Below are 18,726 nucleotides of genomic sequence, written 5' to 3' on the forward strand. Positions count from 1 at the left end.
ATTTTTTCAGCTTTTCTACTCAGTTAAATAAAATTGAACCACATGTATGGTAGCATTTGTTTTGATCTGTTGCTTAATCTTATTTTCATAAAATCTGCACCAGCCATGCTTATGTTGATGTTTATTCTCTTGATTACAATGATTAGTACAATTTTAAGGTGTAAGGATCAGACTGGACATGATTATCTTGGCTGTATACTAGACAAGAAGTAATTTTGCATCCTTCTAAATGTGACTTAACTGCATTTATGAAATTTAATGGATGGGGAGTGCTTGTTAGGCCCAATTTTAAATTGATTGGCCTGCCCTGATAATGACTTTAGAGTTCACTCATATCACCACAAGGAGGAGATTTTGCCTTTATGTAAATATCTAGATTGGTGAGCTCAGTGTTCAACATGTCAGTTAGGCCATGTCTACACTAGGAATATTTTTCTAAATTACTAAATTCGATGTAAGAACTCCTGATTTAACAAATTCAAACTTGCATGTCCTCACCATGGGGAAGCATCAAAATTAGTCTGAGGCAGGCTCTGTTAATGTGGGCCCCAGGAAGCACTCTGGAGAGCTGCCGGAGGCCTCCCAGAGGCCAATTAGTTTGAATTAGCAGCACCGGAAGATCCATACTAACATTATTTCAGACCTACACGTTTGAAATTAGCATTACTCCTCATGAAAAGCAGGAGTACAGAACACGAATTCCACTGCACATTTTCCAAAATAACAGGCTTGGGAGTGTGGACACATCACTTACTAATTCAAACTTGGGGGACTTATTTCAGACTAAGGTCCTAGTGTAGACCAAGGCTCAGATGTAATGATCAGAAGAGGTTGTTAAGACTGATTACTGGAACTAAATTCCTCTAGATAAATTTCTCATGATACACTACTATTAATTTTCTATTAATTATAAAAGGGCAGAACCCCTCCAAAGAAATCTTAACATTTTAAAAATGGTAGAAATCTTATAACCTTCTTAAGGTTGTCTAGTTTTAAATTGTAAATAATATGTAACTGGCAGAGTCAAGACAAAATTCATTAATTATTTCTTGAATTATAGACTCATAGAATACTAGAACTGGAAGGGACCTTGAAAGATCATCAAGTCTAGTCCCCTGCCATCATGGCAGGACCAAGCACTATCTAGATCATCCCTGATAGATGTCTATCTAACCTGCTCCTAAATATCTCCAGAGATGGCGATTCCACAACCTCCCTAGGCAACTTATTCCAGTGTTTAACCATCCTGCCAGTAAGGAAGTTTTTCCTAATATCCCACCCAAACCTCCCTTGCTGCAGTCCATTGCTTCATGTCCTATCATCAGAATATATATGTCCTTGCATAAAAAATGTTTACATATTCCATGCTCCTTCAGCTAATATGAGGATAAATTTGTAATACTGGGACTTTTCATCTTGGAAAAGAGAAGACCATAGGTCCATATGAAAGACATCTATAAAATCATGACTGGTATGCAGAAAATGAATAAGGGAGTGTTATTTACTCCTCATAACACAAGAACCAGGGTTCACTTAATGAAATTAACAGGTAGCAGGTTTAAAAAAAAAAAAAAAAGAAGTATTTCTTCACACAATGCAGTCAATCTGTGAAACTCTTTGCCAGAGAATGTTGTGAAGGCCAAACTAAAATAGGATTCAAGAAAGAACTAGATAAGTTTATGGAGAATAGTTCCCTCAATGACTATTAGGCAGAGCAGGAAAGCAAAATCATGCTCCAAAGCACCCCTAACCTCTTTTGGCCAGAAACTGGGAATGGGTGACAAGGGATGGATCATTTGATAATTACCTTCTCTGTTCATTCCCTCTGAAGCACCTGACATTGGCCATTGTCAGAAGACAGGACAATGAGATAGATGGACCTTTGGTCTGACCAGGAATGGCTGTTCTTACAGTCTAATAATATAAAAAGAAAACACAAATGTTACTTTTCAGATTCATTTCAAATTCTGATTCAATACTCCAGGGGCTAGATATACCAGGGGCTCAACTGTCACTTTTTAGGTTTCTATGTCCACATTTTAGAGATCCTCAGCCCCCTCACAAGTCAGGGGCTGGCTCACTTTGTAAACACCTAAATTCTTACTAGTGGGATGCGCACAACTGCCTAATCCCTAAACTGCTTAACCCTAAATGCTGGCACAATCCTCAAACTCAGCATTCCCTGCATTTTGCCTGGAAGGTCTAATCTAATAGGTGTGCTTAGAGGCCACTTTATAGAAAGTGTAACAGCGGCAATAGTAGAGACCTATTCCAAAATACTCCATGTCCCAGAGGTTTGGGCACTTGCATGGAAGTTGCAGACTTGGTTTAAAGTCCCTGCTCTGAATTAGGCAGAAATGGGGATTTGAACTGAGGGTGCCACATTCCAGGTGACCACAGTATCCACTGTGATAAGTGGAGCATAGGTGGCACCATCACCACTTTGTGCCAGGAAAAGCTGACATAGGCACCTCACTCCAGGATCTGGTTAATGGCTGTGAATCCCAAATGGAGGGAGGTGTCTTCCTCTGACCCAGAGTCAGGCATCTAACTTTCTGTGAAGAGTGGGGTTTAGGCTCTGCGTGTTGTGTGAGCATATTTCAACATTTATCTTGATGTAACATTTTAATGTATAAATGGAAAGATGGGGATGAGGAGGAGGCACACAGCATCCTTGAGAGGAGAAAAAGGGATAGATAGTATAAAAGATGGAGAATGTTTAGTTAGCTGAAATTAGCATTAGGATGGAGTGTTCATACAAAGAACTCCAAACCTGACTATCACCATCATTTTCCCAGCCCCTTTGGGTATGTGTACACTACCCCACTAGTTCGAACTAGCGGGGTAATGTATGCATACCGCACTTGCAAATGAAGCCTGGGATTTGAATTTCCCGGGCTTCATTTGCATAAGCAGGGAGCCGCCATTTTTAAAAGGCTTCCTAGTTCGAACTACCTAGTTCGTGCCCCGTGGAGCCGCGCTTCATGGGGTTCGAACCAGCGGGGATTTAAAAATGGCGGCTCCCCGCTTATGCAAATGAAGCCCGGGAAATTCAAATCCCGGGCTTCATTTGCAAGTGCGGTATGCCTACATTACCCCGCTAGTTCGAACTAGCGAGGTAGTGTACACATACCCTACGTGTGCTGAGTTGTCACTTAACCAAATCCAGGAGATGGGTCAGAAAAGATTAAATCATAATCCCAAGGAACAATTTAAAGCAGGGGTGAGGAACCTCAGGCCCGGGGGACAGATGCAGCCTCCTGGCTTTCCTGAATCCAGCCCCTGAAGCTAAGCCCTCCCCTCCCTTCTCCCAGCCCCCAGTGTTGGGGAACCCTGTGGTCCCACCACAAGGCTGGAGCACACAAAATCTACTAGCCTAGGCTCCCGCTAGGCTCTGGTATGTAAGGGGAATGCGGGGAGTGTCTTTCTCCTCAGTTGGGGAGCCACATCAGTGAAGGGTGGTGTGTGTGTGTGAGAGTGGGTGGGTGGATGCATGCGCGCGCGCAGCCCCCGACTAATTATTCTGTGGGTCAGCAAGCCTCTGACCCAAAAAAGGTTCCCCGCCCCTGATTTAAAGTAAGAGAATACCCATTCAAAATACAGTTCATATAGTTTTATTTGACTCCATACATGAACGTAATCCTTTAAGGAAAAGAACACTTAAGGCAAAAATGCTTCTGTGACAACACTAAAGTGTTTTTAAGACAACTACATAAAGTGACATAGACCAAAGAAAAGGAAGAAAATAAAATCATGATTTACTAAGAAAAACATAGTAAATTAGCAGTTGAGGCCTGTCATTGACCAGGCAATGTTATTTTGCATAGATTACACTTATAGGAAAGTTCAAGAAATTAAATATATTTAATAGATTTTTTTATTAATGTGCTTTGCAAAAGGGAAGTAAAATAATAGTTTTTAATTTGTAGGATTTCAACTTCAAACATTTTTCATTTTATTGAATAATTACCATACACAGTAAATTTGAATCAGAAACTCATAAAGCTTTCATTACTCTTTCCATAACTAATTTGAATTTTGACTCCTCATCGTATTTGCAGATCCAGACTAACATGGCTACCCATATGATAATTTGAATGTTGTGATTTGTAACAAAGAAAATTTTTCTTTGCATTAAAATGACAGTTGAATAAGCAACTCAATTTTAATTTTGTTAGCAAATATTTATGAACTCCAATCATAATAGTCATGACTTTTTTCTGATAAAAAACAAAAAGAATTATTTAAACCTTTCACCCAGCATATTCCAGTATAAAAAGTAGTGCATTCAGCTAATTTAAGTCACAGAATTGTTTATGCAGAATTTGGTGTCTGTAGCTAATCCTGAAGCATGACTTCATTTTGCACAAACAAATCCACAAACAAACAAATTCTTCAAAATATAGAGGAGATATTAAAATAAAGTTTTAATACACTGTGACAATCTGATGGCTGTTTCAATAATATGGTCATTTCTGATGTTGTTAAAATTATGTAACATGAGCAATTTTGGTTTGAAAATATTAATCATGTTCATTTGTTATTCTTTTTAAAGAGACATAGTAAGTGAAGTAATATCTTTGACTATCATCTTTTGGTGAAAGAGAACCTTTAGAGCATGGGTTCCCAAACTCAGGAGTGTGCCCCCCTGGGGCATCATGAAGAAATTCTGGGGAGCGCGTGAGGTGACCTAGCCCCCTCCATCATTTCCTCCCCAAGAAAGAGCCCGGTCTGTCTGTCCGCTCAGGCATACACTCAACAAGTTTTGCTGCTATATTTTTTTTGGGGGGGGGGGTAGGGGCATGAGGGTTTCTCAACAATCAAAAAGGGGGCACGTTGTGGAAAAGTTTGGGAACCACTGCTTTAGAGTTACACAGAGTTCTTCTTCAGGTCTGAGAAAGGTACACAAAGCCTCACAGCCACATTCAATGTGGAACAGATAGGGAGTTAACACATTCAGCAAGAGACCATTCAAGGTGAAGTGGGTAGTTAATATTTCTTCAGCTGTAGGACAAAGTGGGGTGAGTGAGTTACAGCATGTTGTAATGAGCCATAAATCCAGCAATTTTATTATGTCCATGATTTTTGATGTCTAACCAAGCTATGAATTGAAGTTCCCAGGCTTGTCTTGAAAACATTATGAAGGGCTCCTCTGAGGACAAGGACTGAGAGGTCAGATAAGGAATGATTGTTTTGTGAGAAGTGCTTGCCCACAGGCGATACAATGTTTTTGTGTCTCATTTTTCTGAGAGAGTTCATTCCAGACCTTAGTGATAGTCTCATTTCACTCACACAGTTGTTCTTGGGGTGTTTTGTGCGTTGACTGAAGTATACCACATGTTCTAATAGGCCCCTAGATTTTGAAAACTGTGTTGTGGAGGGTATTGATCATCGTAGGTCTACAAGTTTTGCTTTTGTTGCTGTGGCAATGGCCAATATCACTTTGAGTTGATGATGCACTTAGCAAGGTTGTGGGGACCACCACAGCAACAATAACGTGCAAACAATGGAAGATATTGAATTTTGCTGCCTTTTGAAAAACATAAAAAACAACAAAAGGTCTGGTAGCATTGTCTAGACCAGATGGTATCATGAGCTTTCATGGGCACAGCCCACTTCTTCAGATGACTGGAGTGTTTTGAAAACAGTTTGAAAAAGTATAACATATTCAGGACGAGTCACTTCCTGATCAGTGAATCCTGAAATTACTGAAATACTCTTACACAGCTGTGTCCTGTGTTTATCACCTTTTTAAATTCTTTTCAATTTGTCTATATGCAAGAAAACACGTTTATTGCCAATATTTTGGGTAAAACATTAGAATCTTTTGATCTAAATGCTGAACAGGAGTTATATAGGAAGTTTGTGGATGAAATTTAAATCTTCTATATTTTCTTGTAGGTAGATGCAACATGTACATAATATGTATTATGTAGGCAGCTGCCGAGTGAAAATAAAGTGAAAAACAGTTGACCATAAATTAATAAGAAATTGATTAAGAGTGTGAGGGAACATAGAGTACAGCATTATTGTTTGTTAATCCAATCAAAGAATATTTGTTAAAGATTATTCTCACATTTATATAAAGCATCTGATTCCTCATAAACAGCCCTGAGAAATACGGTATTAAGTCTGTCAGTTTCCATATGTACTACCATCCTATGTGTTTCCCGAGAAGCAGTAATAGACTAACATGGGGGCAATAAGTCGGTAATTATCCCTGGCTCTCCTGCTGAGGCTATATCTACACTACTGCAGAAAGCTGACCTAAGGTTTGCAACTCTAGCTATCTGAATAACATAACTGAAGTCAACGTATGTTAGGCTGAGTTACTGCAGGGTCTACAGCATGGAGGGTCAATGGAAGAAATTCTCACATTTACTTTCCTTTCTTTTCTTATCCAGGGTAGAGTACCAGCATCAACTGAAGCGCAATCTGTGAATGGTTTGGCAGGTCTTTACTAGACCCTCTAAATCAACCACCAATGGCCATGTCTCAGTGTGTCAACCCCCACAGTAATGTTGATGTAGCCCGACTCACTATGTGCCTGATCCTTCACTACTAAAGTAAACAGGAGCTTTAGCTACCCAAAAAGAAAAGCAGTGACCATCCCACCCCAGCAGCTAACTTAGCCTGAGAGTACAAACTGTTCAAACTGGAAAGATGGAAAATCCACCATACGCCATGTGGTTGTGGAAAACCTGCAAGAGAATATTCAGGAAGAACAACCTCATGAGGACTCCTGCTGCAGCAAGACCCCTCCAAATCTCCCCAAGGCTTAACAGCTACCATCTGACCTCACAGTCTGAACAGCACTTTGCAGATTTAAAGTGCTAGATGAGCAATGGATTTATAATTCACTAGCGTAACATGCATTTTACTTTCCCAAGTCATTATTTTGTAAGCTATTCAAAAATATAACCAGAAAAAGCAACTTTCTATGGAACCAAAACTTTCAGGTCCTCAATAGCCTGAGCAGGGCATCCATCACCTCCTAGGAGGGGTTCAGCACCCTGCAAGACAAAGCTCTTAGTCTTCTCTGCAAAGCTGAATTGTTCTTGATCGTGTGTCAGGTTTTTATTTACCTCCAGCCTTTGCAGATCATATTCTACTTTTCTTTTCAGTAGATATACTGTGCGGATAATACTATCTTGACTGAGCAGCATGTGAGACATTCCATTGCTAATGGTGGGAACTCACTACATACCTAAGAGAGAGACACTACCAACAGGAAACTCTCTGTCCTTGCCTAGATTTTGCCACATACTGAGAATGCAGGAAATAAACTTGGAAAAGTCAGGTTTATTTAGCAACTGTCCTCTACATAACTAGTTACTTAGGAGAGAGCTCCAAAAATAATCCTGTTTACTTGGGAGTACAAATTATACCCAGGGAAAAAAACTTGGCACAAATAATAAAACACCAAGTACACTGTCCTTCCTTCTAGAAAGCTAGAAGTACTTACTCTAGAAAGCTAAGAGTAAATGGTATTTGCATCCTTTGGGGATTCTGAACTCTTACATGATTACATTCTCACTTTTACTGAATAAGGAAGCAATAAGACTGAGACTCCACATCACTTAAGGAAGAGAGGCACTGTGATGCCAGAACACCACCATGCTTACTACTCTCTCCTCAGCACTGGACAAGATACCTGAAAATGAATAAAAGAAGAAAGTCAGTCACTGAAAGTGACTTCAGTAACCTGGACTAGAGGCTTCTTCAAGGAAAATGGTTCTATAGTTTCTGTGCTTTCTAAGAATTCATTTACAGTGCTTACCTGGAAATAAAGGCAATCAAAACAATAACCCACTTAGCTTGGAACTAACCTAGTATTTGCAGTTGTAACTATAGCAATTTTTCATAACTTCTATACCCAGTGAATTAGAGCTAGACTGATGCTACAAGTGAAAAAATCAAACCTCTTATAAGCCAACAACAGTGCGTAGCTGAGATTATACCATCTTCTGCCAAAGACCTATTACCCTCTCCTCAACAACTTCTCTCTCACCCTTCTCACAACACGAAATGAAGTACAAAAAAATAATAGGGCAAGCTAACCAATTTTAGTGGTCACGGAAGTTGTCTCAAGATCAAGTGGTGATACAACACTACATCCTGTTGTAGTGTTGAGGCGTACCTCTGAAACACTGCCCAAATGCACCTCTGGGAAACTGCCAAAATACATAGTTTGGCTCCACTTCTACTAAAGTCTTTTCTCTTCATGCCTTAATCTCTGTTTGTCTTTACTATTTATTTTCTCCTGGCTTTTCTGAATTCCCATTAGCTAAACCTCAGGAGGTGCCGAATGCTGCAACCTGATTATTCTCTTCCTCCAGGTATCATCAGTGCATTACCCTTATCTTCACATACTTTCACTGACCTCTAGCTGGCCACAGATAATTCACAGTTGCCCTCCTGCTTTTCAGAGCTCTTTAAACTTGATCCACTTCCCTTATATTCACTTACCCCTTCCGTCTTCATTTAAATCCCCCAAAGTTGACCATTTTGCCTTTTCTTCATGACTCTCTGAATTTAACATAATGAAAACACTTCACATAGTTCAATACACTCTGGGCCGGAGCCTCGGTCCAGCTGATGACAGCAGGAGATAAGGAGAAATCACTTTTCAATTCTCCTCAAGCTGGCCAAGTGGAGACTGAATCTTAGAGCAGAGATTCTCAAGCTGGAGGTTGGTGGGCACAGAAAGTATTCGGGGAGGGACATGAGAAGTTCTTTTGTAAGGATCTTACAGCACAAATTATACCCACAGCTCTGAACAACTAGCAAAGCAGATTCTTTCAGCCTTAGATTGTGCTGTGCACTTGACTCTAGAGGGTGCTCTGAATTTTGGCAGATTTCTTCTAAGCTTGCATAGATAGCATTGCACAGTGTCATTGCCATTTATATATTAATCCATTTAAGACATGTACATTTAATTGTAAGCATCAACCAGAATTGCAGTTTTGGTTTTTCTCATTTACATTGGATTGTTGGCTCAAAAAAATCAAGTGAAAATCAAGGAAGCTGAAACTGAGTATATTAGTATAGGTATATGTACCTGTGTGATTGTGTCACAAGAAGGGAGAGCATAAATTACTACAGACACAAAAAGGGGGCACAGTCAAATAATTTTGAAAATCACTAACTCAGAGCAAGTTAGTGACCAGGCTAAATGACACAGCTAAAGCATCCCACAGGGGTCACTCTTGTAGCTGAGAATTAGGCAGAAAGTTGCACACTCTCTCTTGCCACATCATGCACCTTGCCTTGCATGAAGATGTCTCTGGTGGGGTACTCCTTAGCTACCCCATATGGCAGCTGTCTGCTTTCCTGGTGCCAAATTGCCAGAGCTGGGACCCATACTTAGAATCTGTCCATCTGTTTGTTTGACACATGATTAATCAGGACAGCTTTTTTTCTTGAGATATTTTCCACTGACTCTACTTAGCCTAATGAGAGCAATGATTGCTGTGCCTCCCATGTTCTTGTGGTTTTTCAACTGCAGTGAGAGCTGCAGGATCGCTAGCCCTTTATGTGGAGCTTGCACAAGACTTAAATAAAACAAAAAATACATAAATGAATCAAGTAAATAGTATGCCTTCTCTAGCAGGAGAGGAGGGCTTTAGCTCCAGAACCAGTGTGGTTACATTGTAATATAAAACTGGAAGGGACCTTGGAAGGTCATCAAGTGCAGTCCCCTGCCTTCAAAGCAGGAGCAAGTACCATCCCTAACAGATTTACACCAGATGCCTAAATGGCTCCCTCAGAGATTGAGCTCACAACTCTAGGTTTAGCAGGAATTGCTCAAACTACTGAGCTATCCCTTCCCCCATCACAGGACAGGTAGATTAGAGATACTCCTATTCTGCACCTAACAGAGGGTACCTGGCTAGAGCAGTCTCTGGAAATGTCCCTGTGGTCACAGTGGGAAAATTTCCCCCTCTTTCCCAAGCACAGGCTTAATGAAGTGGTATTTCATGCAGTACTGAATAGGGGACAAAGGCATTTAACCACTCCATACTGCTCCCTCCTTTAAAGTGCAAATATTCAAGAAAAACAACATGAAGAAATTGTTACTAACTGGGCCTTGCTCACTGTATGTTTGTTGAATCATAACTGCTCACTTTACTCACAAAAGCAATATTCTATTGCTCCTGAGGGCACTGCTAGCTAATGCAGCTACAAGAGAAGAAGCTGGGTTCAACTGTGACTCTCACATCCACAAACATACTTCTTGTCCCTGTCTCCAAGCAGTCAGAGCACAGTTGGTGATGTTTAGTTCCTGTTGACACTAGGCGAATCAGGCGCACATTTCACCACCATAGCAGCCATGGTGGCGACAGGAGCAGTGGAAGCTATTGTATAGGCAGAACACAGAGATGCACCTGTGGATAATTATGGGTGTAAAGTTTAAGGCATAAAACAGCAGTTTCAACATTTTCATTGAAAAATAAAGTGACCTTAGTTCTCTTTAGCTTACTCCTCTTGGAGTAAATTAAAGTGTCCACCCCAGCTTTAATGCACTTTAAATTCACACCTTTCATTAATTTGTCTTAACTTTCCTGATTCAAGGAAGAACTTAAATACATGCTTGTCTGAAGTCAACAAGAATGAGACTTAAAACTCATGTTAAAGCCCCAAAATATTATTTCCTTCAGTGGCATGTAGGCATATGCTTGTATACTGTACTGAAGAGAGGCTTTCCTGAATTAAGATCCTTAAATTTAGCAAAAGGATTAACTTGTGGAATGCAGAAGTCACAAAATGGTGAGGCAAAGAACTTAGTGGAATTCAAAAAAGGATTAAATATTTGTATGGATAATATCATCTGCAGCTAGGCTACAAGAGAGAAAAAATCTGTAAGATAGAAACTAATTGCTATGGTTAGGAAAAAGCTTTGTTAATGATCACATTTTATTATTATTAAAGTTTTACATTGTCATCTGAAGCATCTGCTACCAGCGACTGTCAGACACAGGCTGCTGAATTAAAAGAATCATTCTGTCTGTTCTAGTACAGCAAGTCTTTGGTCCTGCAATCAAAAGGATATATGCTAATACAAATATCTACAGTTTAAAATTAGAATGCTTGGAAGGCTAGGAAACTGAACACACCTTCAGAGACACCTAAACTGGAGATGTTTGTCAAGCCATCAAAGGTTTTCAGAAGTAATATAGTTACATTACGTGTGTCTCTAGATGATTATAGCTGGAAAAAAACAGTTTGAAGATAAAGTCTAGATTCTGAGCCGCAAGCAGTGCCATTTTAACTGACTTAATAAGGAAGAAAATTATTTGGACTTCTCAAGAAGTCATCTGAGCCCCTGTCAGTAGGTCACCATGAATGCAAACCAAGTGCAACTGCAATTCATCATTGTTTTCAGGTAAATTTTACCTAATATATCAGGGCTATGTCTGCAAAATTTCTATTGAAAGGGGGAAAAATTAATAAACATTTTATATTGAAAGAGTTAGAGACAGCAAATGTACAGCTCTGACTGACGTGTCAAGTAAATGCACTGACATAAGTTGTGATCCCGGCAAACCATTTTCAGCTCGTGACAAAGCCTGAGGCATCAATGAATATTTACAGATGCACTTGTGTACCAGTTTAGATCAGAGTGATTACTAAATGCATGAATGCATTTGATGTTTAAACTCCATGAAAACATGATGTTATTTGCATTATTTTCACTTAGCTGTATTCTCTGATGATGTAATAGCGAACATTACACGATATCTACCCCTGTAACTAAACTAAATTACCCATCAAATGGGAGAGAAGCCTTGTGGAATGCAAATGAAGAACTTGAATGGAAAAGGGCTAGTTCCAAATCAAATGGTCATTGTGCATGATGACCAGAGCTCAAAGATTCAAAACTCACTCTGTCATCAAAGTAAGCACGCACATGGGTAGTGACTCTAACCTTCCTCCCTCCCCCCCCCTCCCCCCACCCCCACCCCGTGAAAAGAATCTGTAAGTATATTCGAAAACAGTTTCTTCATCTCTGGAGTCAGGGGCGTGGCCTGGCAATGTGCCACGGTCCATCAGACAGGCATTCCAGGGATCTGGTACTAGAAGCTAGGCTTCAAGCCCCTGTAGTAAACAGTCTGCCAGGGAAGGGGAATCAGAAATCACAGTGGAGCAAACTCTCCAGGCAGCAGACAAAGCCCCAAATGTAGATGGTGCTGTTCAGGTAGGAGGCATGGCAAAAATTCCCAGAGGCTACAATTGAGTCATCACTTAGGCTGGAATCCTATAGAGTCCAAACCTGAATGAGAAGTTGCTCTGCCCAGATGCTGGGACAGGGGAGGGAGGTGAGGATACTGGGAATGGAAGCCTATCCACCTTCCTCGCCAATGGGATCAAATCCAAAACCTTCAGTTCTAAAGTGTCAGGATTTCAATTCTTTTCGGTGCAGTGTTCAAAACTTTTTATTGCAGATTTACACCTGTATAACTTCGATCCAAATTTGGATGCACGATAGCAGGAAAAAAAACCCAACCCTGCAGACATCTTTCAGAACACGTTGAACACATATTGAAGCGTGCAGACATGAAACCTTCACTGTTAAAGAAATTATTTTTCAAAACATCTAAAATTACCCACCCCACTTATTGTACTAGAAACCATCTACTTCAAGACAGACCCAAGAAAACCAACAATAGAACACCACTTGTCATCACCTACAACCCCCAACTTAAACCTGTCCAACACATTATCAATAAACTACATCCTATATTGGAACAGGATACCATACTCAAAGAGGCTCTGGGAGACAGACCCATAGTCTCCTATAGACAACCACCTAACCTCAAGATGATTCTTATCAACCACCACAGGACATACCACACTAATACCAACCCTGGTACCTTCCCTTGCAACAAACCCCGTTGCCAGCTTTGTCCACATATTCATTCTACTGATACCATTATTGGACCTAACCAAGTGAGTTATAAGATCAAGAACACATATTCCTGCGCATCCAGAAATATAATCTATGCTATCATGTGCCGAAAGTGTCCGTCTGCTATGTACATTGGACAAACATCTCAGACACTTCGCCAAAGGATTAATGCCCACAAAACAGATATCAGACAAGATCACAAAGAGAAAACAGTTTCTTGCCATTTTAACCAGAAAGGACACTCTCTCAATGACTTAACCACCTGCATTCTGCTACAAAGACCTTTTACATCTGCACTTGAAAGGGAATCCTCTGAACTGTCATTCATGTTAAAATTCGACACTTTCCAAAAAGGACTCAACAAACATTTGAACTATCTCACCCATTACCAAGATAGTTTCCCCAATTATCACCTCTAATACCATTAACTCACAAACATCCCACTCTCCCTACCTCTAATATCATCAATTCACAGACACTTACCTTCCTTCCTCCCCCCCCCCCTGCATCCCCCTCCTGTTCTGCAATGTGATTTGTCCTTTTCATATTTGTTCATTTTTTTAATTGTATCCTTTGGTATATATGGTTGTGACTACTTTCTTCCACTATTTGATCTGAGGAAGTGGGTCTGGCCCACGAAAGCTCATCATCTAATAAACCATCTTGTTAGTCTTTAAAGTGCTACATTGTCCTGCATTTTGCTTCACTTATTGTACGTGTACTTCTAGTCTATTCCTCATTGGTCACCTACTCTATATTAATGTAGATTGATTCTAGCCAACTTTTCCTTAGAAACATGACACTTGGGAAACCCATTGACTCAGTAAACACAATAGAAAAATGCACTATTTATGGCAATTTGCAATACTACAATTGCCCTTCTTTCCCCTAAGGTTTGTATTCACCTTTCAGTTCAACTGGCATATTATGCTCTACTCTCATAACTTCCGTTAAGGGGTGATACAATTTTATTTCTCTATTAAGCCATGAAAATAGACAGTATTTTTTTCAAATAGGCACTTAATTTGCAAATATAAAATATACATATGTATGCAAAGAGGCATTTGTAAATGCAAAAATAGGTAGCTGAGTAAACTTAAACACATGATTTACACATGCATGTCCCTATTTGTATCCTAATGCATTTTGAGAATTTTAGACCAAGTTTATCATACATAGATTTCAGCCAGCCCTTGGGGTTAGGGCCTCTATATCCTATGCCCCTACTCCATAGGAAAAGCAGCTAGCAGATCTGTATAATGGCTTCTCTGGCCAGTACCCTCCAATAATGAACTTCTGGGATCAAACCCTCTACGCACTCTACCACAGAAAAACCTCCTGCCCCTTCCTTTACCCATAGTTTTCCACTCAGTGGGTTTTTCATGTATAGTGATTCATTTCTGACTAAATTCAGCCAGGACTTCACCCCTGCTATCCTGTTAACTTCAATAGATTTGCTTACGGTATAACCAAGAGTGGAATTCGCTTTTATTGCCTGTTTGAAAAATTCCATCAACAAAATACCCAGAAAATACCCCCTTTTGAAAGAGATATTATTCCAGTTCTCCTAATGCAGCACAAGTTAATATGGTTCCATTTGGCTTACTTCCTTGCTGTGAAAGTCATCAGTACATCACTGCACGGAATATGAGGGCTTTAGGTAGCATTCAACTATAGTTAGCAATTTGCTAATTCAGACTACTTCCAGATTCTGTGTGCTCACATTTTACAGAGATAGACAGCAGTCTAAAACCCTATAAGGCTATCATAATTAGAAAAGACACAATGAGTCCATGTTCACACATGAGCACTTCTGAGGGATTTGCAGATCCATAAGACTGAATAAAATTCACCTGATTGATACTACAGGTTGAACCTTTTTAGTCTAGCACCTTTGGGACCTGATAGGTACCAAACCAGACAATTTGCCAGACCACAGATCAATATTGTCTAGCAGCATTACCAACACTTCCACTGCTTATTGGGCTCTCAAAAGACATTTAGGAATAAATTAGAGCTAAATAACAGCACTGAGAGCCAGGACTGGAGGCTGCAAACAAACATTATGAGACTGCAGGAAAATTGACCACACCCATGAGGAGTGGACATCCAGCTCACTAAAACCATGCTGGACCACAGAGATTGCCGGACCAGAGAATGCAGGACTAGAGAGTTTCAACCTGTAGTGCAAATGAGTGCTAGTAGCCAAAGTAGGCAGGTCACAAAACTGGCAGTGGAGCTCTATTATTATGAGCTTTCTTTTAACTGGTGTCAATAAAAGCAGCAAACAAGTCCACAAGCAGGCAGGAGTCCTCTCATGGTACATGCTTCATCCACATTAGCATGAGGTGCAGGACCTGGTGAAAAGGTCTTTTTGCAGGCTGGTATCAGTGGTGGCAAAACAGTGGAACTGAGGAGCTGCTGAGATGGTTTTGACACTCTCTATGGGATAATAGTGCCAGAAACATCTCACAGTGTCCCTTTTGATATTATGTTGTGACAAGGGAATCTTCACCAGCTGATTGTCAGTGAGGCAGGACCTGCGCATGAAGGAGCGGAACTGAAGGCATAGCAAGGAGTCACTAGCAAAGTGAGTGAAATGAATTAGAAAGTATTAGCAAATTGGGTGTCTTCTTCCCAACTTTTTGCTGAATTATCGATGGCAGCTTAAATCCTGAGGATTGTGCCAAAATTGCCTGAATGCTATTCATTGGAACCCGATATCGGAGAGCCAGTGCAGAAAGGTTAATTACCACTTTTGTGTCTATCCTGTAAACCAGAGGCTTTTTAAAACCTCATTTCACGAGGCATAATGGAGTGGTCAACAGGGGCTTCCCTTGTCGACCGCGGAGCGTCCAGACTACCGTGCTGTACCGCCAAACAGCTGATCAGCATAGCACGGCGGCCATTTTGATGTAAATGAAGCGGTGATTATTTAAATCGCCGCTTCATTTTCCTATGTCTAGTAAACTCATCTACATGGCTCCATCAATGGAGCTATGTAGTCTAGACATACCCTTGGTGTGTTAGGTGTACAAGATACTTGGTGTACAAGATAAAGATTAAGGGCATGATGCTGCAAATCTTATTCACAAGAAGCATGCCCCACTGATTTAAATTGTATTAAAGTGAAGTAATCATGTGAATAAATTTATTTATGTGCTTAAGTCTTTGCAGGATTGGGCTCAAAAAAAGAGTACATGTCCTAAAAGCTTTTGCCATTGGCTCCCAGAGAAGGAAGATCTAATACTATCAGGCAGATATTCAAAGGAAGAGAATAACTGCAGTTGCCATTGAGGCCAATGGGAGCTACTGGTTTTCAGTACAGCTGGCTGGAGATTGTCTGCCAATAACACTGTTTTGACAGAAAATGCAGTTTCTGAAAAAAAAATCCCCATCTGAGATTTTTTTGAAAAATGTTAGAAATATGTCACAGGAGAAAAAAAAATCAGTTTTCTAGCCAGCTATGTTGCTAAAGTCATCAGGAAGTCTGCAGCAAAACTGGGAAATTAACCCAGAGGTACTCATTGCTGGGCCAGTAACTTAACTGCCAAACAATCCTTCTTTCTTCCCTATTCAATCCAAACTGCACCCCACTCTGCTAGTTGGGTATACTTTGCCCATTAACTCTAGTAACAGTTTGATGATCTTGATGTTTTTATTGTAGTGTCTAGTAGAGTCAATAATGACAATCACAACAGACCTTTTTCTCCTGGTTTCCTGTCTCATGCTGAGTTATTTTCATTGATACCTTCAGAAACACTATACTCTGCGTTGATGAAAAGGAGACAGTCAGGTAGAACAAAAGTCACTTTGTCCAACTGACAGTTACATAATATATAAAGAACGTCAGTTGACAGGTGTATGGACATGTAACATGTTTATACAGTTCATAGCTTTATAATAAACTCAGGGCCTGATTCTATTCTCAGTTACACTCCTGATTATCTGCACAGAAGTCAATGGAGTTATATCAGTATAAAAACAGTCTGAGCAAGAGCAGAAGTTGGTCCATATTGTTTAGAGTAAATTATAATGGAAAAAAATTATAAATTGTACTCCAAATCTATGCTCATGCACTTTCCACTTTGCACTTTTTAACCTCACTAAAAGTATTAAAAGCCTCTACACTTTTTCGACAATCTAATTCAATAAGACAGACATTGGAAGGACTACAATACAGAGCGTGAACAAGGTGATGGCAGCAAACATCGTGTTAGTTCCACATACTATTGATGTTGGAAGTATAGTTAGAGGAAATAAGCAGAGTAGAAAAGGGACACTGAAGGGGAGGTGGACAGGGCAAAGGAGAGAAGGGTAAGAGGAGCAGATAGGGAGTGTAGCAGAGGAGAAAAAATATTAAAGGAGAGGGAGGGAGAAAACAGACAATCCGCAAAGAGCAAAGAAAGTTCAATCAAACCTATAGAAAGTTCTCTGAATGTCTGAAGGTCCCCACTTTGGCTAGTGCTTCCACCTGATTCTTTTCAGTAATTTCTCCCTATTGCCACATGGCAGAGAGGCACCAATGAGAGCGCTTGTGTGGGAGAGGGGGATCTTCTCTGCAGTATTCTTGATCTTGGAACATGATGGGGAGAATTGTGGTTCCAACTAGGCCCTACTTTACCCTTTCGCTCCAGTGCAGGAGTGCCCACTATGGCTAGAATGTTTAAATGCTAGGTAGTCCGTTCACATTTTTAGCTGCAGATTGGGTTATATCGTGGGTTTATTTGGTGAGAATAAACTCTTTCAAATTCACATATTTTCCATGAGAGACTAATATAATCAACCAAAATATTTAGGAAAAGACTCCCCTCTTTTATTCTCATTTTCCAGGCCATTTCGGCTAATGCTATTCAGAAAATATTCTAGTCTACTTTGACTAATAGGCTTTCTCTCAGTATGATAAAAGCTTTAAAAAATCTATTTTATAGTACAAGTAAATTTTTATTTAATATATTTATTGTCATGTTACCCAAATTCACTAGTCAAAACATGCCATTTGGATATATTTGAATATTTGTAGCAGTTACCTATAGCTAGACCAGGCATTTTATGCCTTGAGTGGCATCTATTGCTGCCAGGGCTTGCTTTTCATACAACTTATTTAAACTTCTGGAGGAAAAACTAATAGACAGTACAATGCTTTAATTTTTGTGGTTGCTTACATACCTAGGGCTACTATATCGCTCTATAATATCCTGACAGTTTTGTGAGTCTCAATGTGAAGAAAGAAACTTTGCTTCTTAAGATTTTGAGGTCCACATTTTAAGGTGTTCTTTTTTAAAAAAATCCTCTATAATGATTATTTTGTTATTTATACAAGACTCTCTTCTAGGTAGGACAAAGTGAGGAATTCCTACAGTAGCTATGCCTGCTTGGAAGTGCAGATGCCAGGTCAGGAAAGGAACTACCAAAAGGATTTTTAAAGAACTCAGAATATGTGGTCAGTATCCTGGCATTTCAGTACTTGGTGCTTTTTTCTGTGCATACCCAGACTGAGTATATTGTAGATGCACACGATGTGATGACTACCAAAATACATCAAATGATGTCTATGCATTCAGGTTTTATTTCCTATTTGTAAGAGAAACAAATAGCAGCATTCAGGTTGGAATTAGCTCTGCACGGTTCCTATGCTACTGGTGCCTTTCAGCTTTGCAGATAAAGCTGTTGCCTGCAGACAATCACACTCCAGTCAGCCTTAAATGCAGACATGTGCAGAAGGCATACATAGACATTCCACTAATAGTTCCAACCTGGCCCAAGTCTGACTGACAGAACATCTGCCTCATTCTCCAGATACACAACAAACATTT

The 18,726-nt window shown here is 40.0% G+C and overlaps 2 long non-coding RNA genes across 2 annotated transcripts in view; one reads left to right on the forward strand and one right to left on the reverse strand.

The window, feature by feature from the left end:
* The window catches only part of LOC112547651 (uncharacterized), a 38,540-nt gene extending 30,011 nt beyond the window's left edge, over nt 1–8,529 (forward strand). Inside the window, exon 3 of the long non-coding RNA XR_012904891.2 lies at nt 6,405–8,529. This is a non-coding gene — a long non-coding RNA (uncharacterized LOC112547651). The remainder of the gene's footprint in view (nt 1–6,404) is intronic.
* The window catches only part of LOC112547652 (uncharacterized), a 505,643-nt gene that overhangs the window by 307,658 nt on the left and 179,259 nt on the right, over nt 1–18,726 (reverse strand). The window contains exon 3 of the long non-coding RNA XR_016349931.1: nt 1,808–1,914. This is a non-coding gene — a long non-coding RNA (uncharacterized LOC112547652). The remainder of the gene's footprint in view (nt 1–1,807; nt 1,915–18,726) is intronic.

The sequence above is a fragment of the Pelodiscus sinensis genome, chromosome 6 (assembly GCF_052426305.1).
Source record: "Pelodiscus sinensis isolate ZL-2025 chromosome 6, ASM5242630v1, whole genome shotgun sequence".
Classification (NCBI taxonomy): domain Eukaryota; kingdom Metazoa; phylum Chordata; order Testudines; family Trionychidae; genus Pelodiscus; species Pelodiscus sinensis.